A 7,285-nucleotide genomic window follows, 5' to 3' on the forward strand; every position below is an offset into this window, starting at 1 on the left:
TGACATTCAATGCAAGAAGTATATGCAATAAGTCTAAACAGTTATTGTCTCATCTTGCTTTTCATGACCCTGATGTATTTATCATAACTGAAACATGGCTAAATAATGAGCATCTGACATGTCAACTTGGAATACCAGATGATTATCAGATTATTCGCAATGACAGGAATACAGAGACAGGCAAGAAGACAGGCGGGGGTGTATTGGTGGCTGTCAAAGACTATCTTACTCCAGTTCACCTGAACATTAATTCTGCAGCACCCTATGAGGTCGTATGTTTCTCAATTACCGGAATTCGTAGCAAGCTTCTTTTCGTTGCTTGTTACTGCCCCTTCTGGCATGCCTATATCTTATTGGAACAGTTTCAGTGATGACTTTTTGTTTTCTCTCGAACCTATGTTATGCATGTTTGATGGTGTATTCATCGTTGGCGATTTCAATTTAAATTGGAAGGAGCCAACTGGTATACCTTCATCCTTTATAAGTGCTATGTTGTGATGTGTTGTCTATTATATTTTATCATACATTTTAACGATGTTTTTTTTTTTTTTTATACTGGATGGGAGTGGTTCTCAAACAATTGTTATAGTAATTAAGTTTACTTTAGAGACCAGGCCCTCCCATCAAGATTATTCTATTGTGCAATAAAAGAATAAGAATAAGAATAAGAATAAGAAAAATTATTAAATATAATAATCATTATAAATTTTATCAATAAATGTTGATATTAATTGTTTACCAATTGAACTAGAAACTCCGTTTTTATTCTCCTCGACGATTCATGCTCATCTGCTGACCTCTGCGACAATAACGAATCAATCTCATCAATGAAGATTACAGCCGGCTGATGGCATCTAGATACAGCAAATAGCGCCCTCACCATTTTTTCACCCTCACCTATCCATTTTGATGTCAAGGAGGATGCACTAATACTAAAGAATGTTGCCCCTGATTGATTAGCAATACATTTGCCTGAAATGCACAAAAAAATATTCACAACATCATTAGTATGAAAGATATTATTTACTGTATTGGTTTTTTGTAGAAAACATTGAAAATATTAAATTATTATTCATTAATATTGAATTATTATTCCAATAGAGCAGTCAATCCATAGAGTGCATACAGCTGCCCTGTGTGAGAATACGGAACAATACGCAGCGGTGAATACATACGCTCCTTCTGCCGCAGGGGCGGATTTAGGTGGGGGGGGGGGGCCGGTAAAAAAAGAAAAAAAAAAAAAGGTAAAAAAAGAAAAAAAAAAAGAAAGAAAAGAAAAAAATAATAGCCCACAACGCCTCAAATGTTATTTTCCGGCGTCTAGAACACAAAAATTTCGCGGGGGCATGCTCCCGGACCCCCTAGGACATTGTTGTCTCGATCGGCCCAAATTTCGGCCCCCACTTTCGGCCCCCCTTTTGGACATCTGTGGATCCGCCCCTGAGCTGTATTGTCGTTGTAATCAATGTTGTAGGCCTGCCCAGTAATATGGCCCCGGCAAAATCCCATAAGTACGGTGGTCTAGTGTATTGCGATAAAAATCCCAGAGAAATAAAAGAATTGTAATACGTTGAAGACAATATTCGATTATACGATATGATTTGTTTGCAGTGCAGTGTGAAAGGGCTCGTAAGACGAACTAGAACATTATATGATTACAATAATATCCAGAATTATATAAGGCCTACCATCCACCAGAAAAAAAATAATGTCAATATAGACACATTAAAACAAATACCGTAGTTTATGTTGCCTTGATCGCGTCTTCTGTTTCTATTGAAACTTTTCAGCAAACTAGATTAGTATTTAACCCCCACAACCACATAACCCACGAGGCAGAATAATTCACGCCCCTCAGGTTTTGTACTTTTGGGGGTCCTTGGGCCGACCACCCCTGCTAGCACCCATGGAGGAGTGACTGCGCAGTGATAAAAGCGGGTGGATACGACCTTCAGACCGAAGAGTTTTGAGTACAAGGTTTTACCCCTGCCGATGTTGATTGATGCTAGCGATCTCGAATCAGCTAGCGGGGAGGCCGGAGTCGTTAAAAAACGTTCCGTGAGCCTCACTGAAGGTGTTACTTGAAAACATTACAGTTGCCGTATGAAGAGACGGCCTTCGTAGGGGTTCGGTGTCTAGCTGTACCCGTTGGTGTCATTGCTCCTGGAAAGCAGCAAAGCCCGCGAGGCTTGCGTGTTAAACAGCCAGTCTAATATTCTTTTAATAACCGGAGTGTATCGTTTGACTGCAATTGTTGTGAACGCTTCTTTTATAGCTCACTCAGCTAACCGGAAAATCATTTCCTTGGATGTCATCATTTCCATTCCCTGGATGGATAGACTGCTGTAGAATATTCTAGATTAGACATTACGTTTACATTACTCACCACCACCAATCCAAAACGGTACAATACGATAGCCTAGACCTATATGTAGGCCTATCCATGAAATATGGTGATACAAACGTCGTCTCATGTCAAAAGAAAACACATTCTAAGCAGCAACATTCATTTTGTTTCTAAAATTGTTTAGCGGTAATGAGTTGTATTGTTTAATACAACCGCATAAACCGGACAAACGCATACTCTTTCCCCTGTTCTGGTTGGTCAGTTGTTAAGTTTGATTGAAATTTCAGAAGGGTCCATGTTATTAAAAACAGTTTGTTGTCATTTAATAATGATACTGAGTGTTCTGTATTAGTACTCAAGGTCCTTATAATATCCTGTTTATTTTAGAACGGTCATGCATCATAGGTGTGTATGCGCTAGTATCATGTACCCTTTTCCCCATTATGCTTAACGCCACAAGTAATTTGACCTATTGATCGTGCGATAAATGACACATAATCTCGTTTTGTTTATATAATATGTATGTAATGCAAATAAATAATTAAATATAGAATTTAAGATAGTCGTGCCGTCGGGTTAAATTTCCTTTATGCATATAGGGCATATCAAAATTCAGTACGGTATTTCGGCACTTTATTTTGTCAACTTCAGATGTTTTCTCAAATATTTATAAGTGTAACCATCCTTGAATTGAATTACGATTGTATTGAATCACGGTAGACCTGATTGTTGAAATACCTGTGAACAAAGCGTTAAGACAACGATTAATGGAATGTGTTGATAAAGTATAAGCCTTATATATTAAATATTTATATTGATTAATATATATAACAACGAAATAATATAAGAGAGGTGTTTCATGTTGATATCCTTCTGTCAAAGATAATACTTGTAAACTAACCTGTTTTTCTGTTTTTGTTTTTATATATTACAAATCTTGTTTATTTATAAGAACAGAATTAATAAATAGATATAAAGATTCAATTAATTTTTTAGTTTTAGTAAAAATATGGCAACTGATAAATTACTAAAGTAAATGTTGAGACATTAAAAGCGAATGTCAAATACTAATGAAACATTTCCTTTATGCATATCAAAAGTAAATCCAACCACGACCAGAAGATGTATGGCGTTATATTTAAGATTAAGTTCTTCAAAACTTGAAATAAATAGTGGTTCCCACAAATGAGAACATTTTTATATACTAAATATATTTGATATTATTTTTAATGTCAGACCTATTGATTGTATTACCTTGTCAGTTTTGTCAGTATTTATTATTGATCTTGATTACATTAATTTATATTTATTTATTATTGTTTTACCTTAAACTTGAATTTATTTGTTTGTATTGATTAAATTGATTATGACGATTGTCTTGATAACATTGATTGCATTGATCATTTTGAGCATAATCATTAGGCCTATGGCTGCATTCGTGCATTTATATTGCCGTAAAACTTCGAAAAGAAGCTCTAGGCTTCTCTTTTGCGATCTTCGGATGGGTTTATTTTCGAATGGGCTTTATTTCGAGGCTACTTTTGCAAAATAAAGAGGGGGCTTCTTTTCAAATTGAATGCTGTAAATGTTTGGAATTACTAATATAAAACAATAAATAGGGCAAGTGTAACGTCAGTCTGTATCATGGAGTGTATTAACCGGTATTAAATCACCTAAACTACTGTATAAACCAAACATGTTAAATTTATTTTGTTTGTTTGAAACTCAGGTACACAATAACAGTGACAAGATTTTTTCTTTAATATAGGCACTTTAAAAATGTGTTTTATTATTATTGTTATCTCTAAAAGAAGCCGTTGTACACTACTAGTATTTAAGATCTCGTCTGTATACGGTATCCTGCCTACACCATGTTTTTAATAAATAAATAAAATAAATATCTCTCAAGAGACTCTACCAATAAACCTGCAAGTACAAGCGAGTAGAAGCATCGACATTTTCCTTTAAAATAACTATAATCAAAACGTTAAAATTGGAAAAAAAAATAAAGAATTTCTCTATATCTCACCTCTTGATCGTCCTCTCTTCTAGCTGTACCTTTATCAGCAAACATATAAATGCTTAACCCCCATCAACCACAACACCTACGAGGCAGAATAATTCACGACCCTCAGATTCTGTACATTTGGGGGTCATTGGATCGATCACCCCTGCTAGCACCCGTGAAGGGGTGACGGCGCAGTGATAGAGTGGGTGATTTAGACCTTCAGACCGGTAAGAAAACGGTAACGTTGTGCAAAGTTTTACCCCTCCGAGTGTTGGTTGATGCAGCGATCTCGAATCAGCTAGTGGAGGGCAAAATCGTTAAAAAAAAGTTCCATTAAACCTCGTTTATGGATGTTACTTAAAAGCATCGGGGTTGATGTAAAAGATTGCCCTCATAAAGGACTGGTGTCTGGTTGTTATCTCGATCGGCCCCACGTTCGGCCTCCTTCCCCCCACCCCTTTTCTTTTCGTCTGTGGGTCCGGCCCTGTAGAGTGATTTTAGCTGGCAAAAAAGTGTAAATAGTCAGCAGCTATTTTCTTCATTAGGGATGGAGAGGGTCATTCATGAGAATAATGTTCAGGAAAAAATTATTGTTGGATTTTAAATCGCTCAAACGATGGGGAGGATGACAGGACAAAAGACGGTTCCCCAAGTTATTTAAAGTCAGACTCTGGAGGGAAAATGTTTTGATATGTTGTAAAATTGATTTTTCGCAGACAGAAAAAAAGTTGTTTGACGACAAACTGGGTAACCGGGAATGAAATACAATTTTTCAATATTTAAAAAATGGGTGTGGGGGTGGGAGAAGATGTAAAAATGGGCGGTATTAAGAAAAATCAGTTCTACAACATAATATTTTCCCCCCTCCGGAGCCTGGCTTTAAACTTATTCCATTCATTCTTTCATTAAACCCAGTCATCCTACAAATAATCCGGACCCATTACATCACAACCTCACGAAAGACCGCCGAAGGCGGCCTTTTTGCGAGTGTCTATACATTTTAATAGAATATAATGAACGGTTCTTTTATTCTGTCATTGTTTCTTTCCATTATTTTTATTACCGACTGAGGTCTGTGTTCCCACACTGATATTAGCCTCATTATAATTACAGTTCTCAATTAATTTATCTGTTAATTATTTCTATTCTTACTCCACATCACCATGTTCATTATATTCTATTAAAATGTCGACCAATCATATTATACTTTACTTTTTATCATAATTATTGTAATAGGCAACTTATATTTTGTTTGTCACACATGATGAAGAAGACCCGAGGACGGGTAGAAATATTCATGTTTTGAATAAAATTTGTGTTCTAAGTCTACCAAATCGTTGACATCTCATCGTCTTTTTCATTGAGTTATATATCTGTCTCTTATACACATCTAGATGTGTATAAGAGACAGGTATTTGTGTAATGTATGACATTGCATTTTTTTTACTAAAGAGGGCCCCTGAATATCAGCTTCAAGAAGCTTGAAGGACTACCCCCTTAAACATGATTGAAATAAAAAAAATAAAAAAAAATAAAATAGTGTCGTCGTTTGCGCTCGCACAGACTGGGTGAGGCATTTGCCGGCGACGGTCTTACCACCATGGAGGAATTAGTTTAGACCAAACTAATTCCTACATGGTCTTACAACGCAGTGTGTGCTTAATTTCAACCTGGAGTAATTAGCTTAATTAGATTAATTAGTTTAAATTAATTCCTCCATGATTCCAATGATATAATAATCTTCTCATTTCCAAACAATTCTAAGTGAAAGTGGGTTTTGAATAATATTTTTCAGTTCAGGTGGGTTAATAGCTTGGTATACTACGGCTTGTCTCTGAACTCGGGCTCTCTATCTTCAGACCCCTACATGAACTTTTTCCAGAGTGGTCTGGTCGAGATCCCAGCATGCATCGCGTGTCCATTTATAATTCAAAGGTGGAACTACCTCAAAGGTATATTAGTTTCAATAATAATAATAATAATAATAATAATAATAATAATAATAATAATAATATGTTTCGACTTATATAGCGCTTCGTGCCAAAGCATCACATACCTGAGAGTTTTGAGCTTCTTAAACTTTTAAAACATTGTCAGTGCATGTGTTGTCAATTATCTCAATTAATGTTACATTCATCCATAGGTTTGGAAGACGTTCGTCTGTTTGTATGTATTTTCCACGTGGTTGGGGGACTTGCTTGTAATGCCACTGCATTTATACCACCTGTCACAGGTGATTAAATAATAATAATAATAATGTCGTTCTTATATAGCGCCTAATGCCTTAACAAAGCCGCTAAGCGCTTCACATTATTACCCCGGTCACTGGATCAAACACATATGGAACACATTAAACACTAAATGAAATTATTAAATTAAATTATATCTCCATAATATTGCGGCTAGTAATCAGCGCAGTGTTGGAACCTACCAGGTACCCACTTGTACTCCTGGGTGGAGAATGGTTATCATTGTGTTAGATTTCGGAAACAAATACAGTAAGCATAGTTGATTGTTGAAGATAAAGACGATGACGACCGATCATACTTCATCTTTCTTTATAGTCCTGAAAGAGGTTTATAATTTTAGGACTATACTTTAATAGACGTCTATCGGTTGGTTTTCTTTGTATTTCTATATCTTATACTTAGCTTGGAGTAGCTGAAGATTCTCCTTGTAAGGGACAATTAAATGTTTAAGTACAATGTACGTTTTATATGAAAATCTGTTGGGCGACAAACGTGCATACATGTATTTGGTGATAATGTTTACGTTCGCCGTTTACGTACTTCCAATGAAAGTAACCAATGTACGATAATTCTAAGAGTAATACGGTACTTTGCCACTTACAGCCTCGTCCGCTCTGCATATTATGCACACATATTATGTGTAATCAGTAATGATATTGCAACGGTTTAGTATTACTCTAG

This window comes from Anneissia japonica, unplaced genomic scaffold (assembly GCF_011630105.1).
Source record: "Anneissia japonica isolate Jap-2015-1 unplaced genomic scaffold, ASM1163010v1 scaffold287945_len1679841_cov205, whole genome shotgun sequence".
In the NCBI taxonomy this organism is placed as follows: domain Eukaryota; kingdom Metazoa; phylum Echinodermata; class Crinoidea; order Comatulida; family Comatulidae; genus Anneissia; species Anneissia japonica.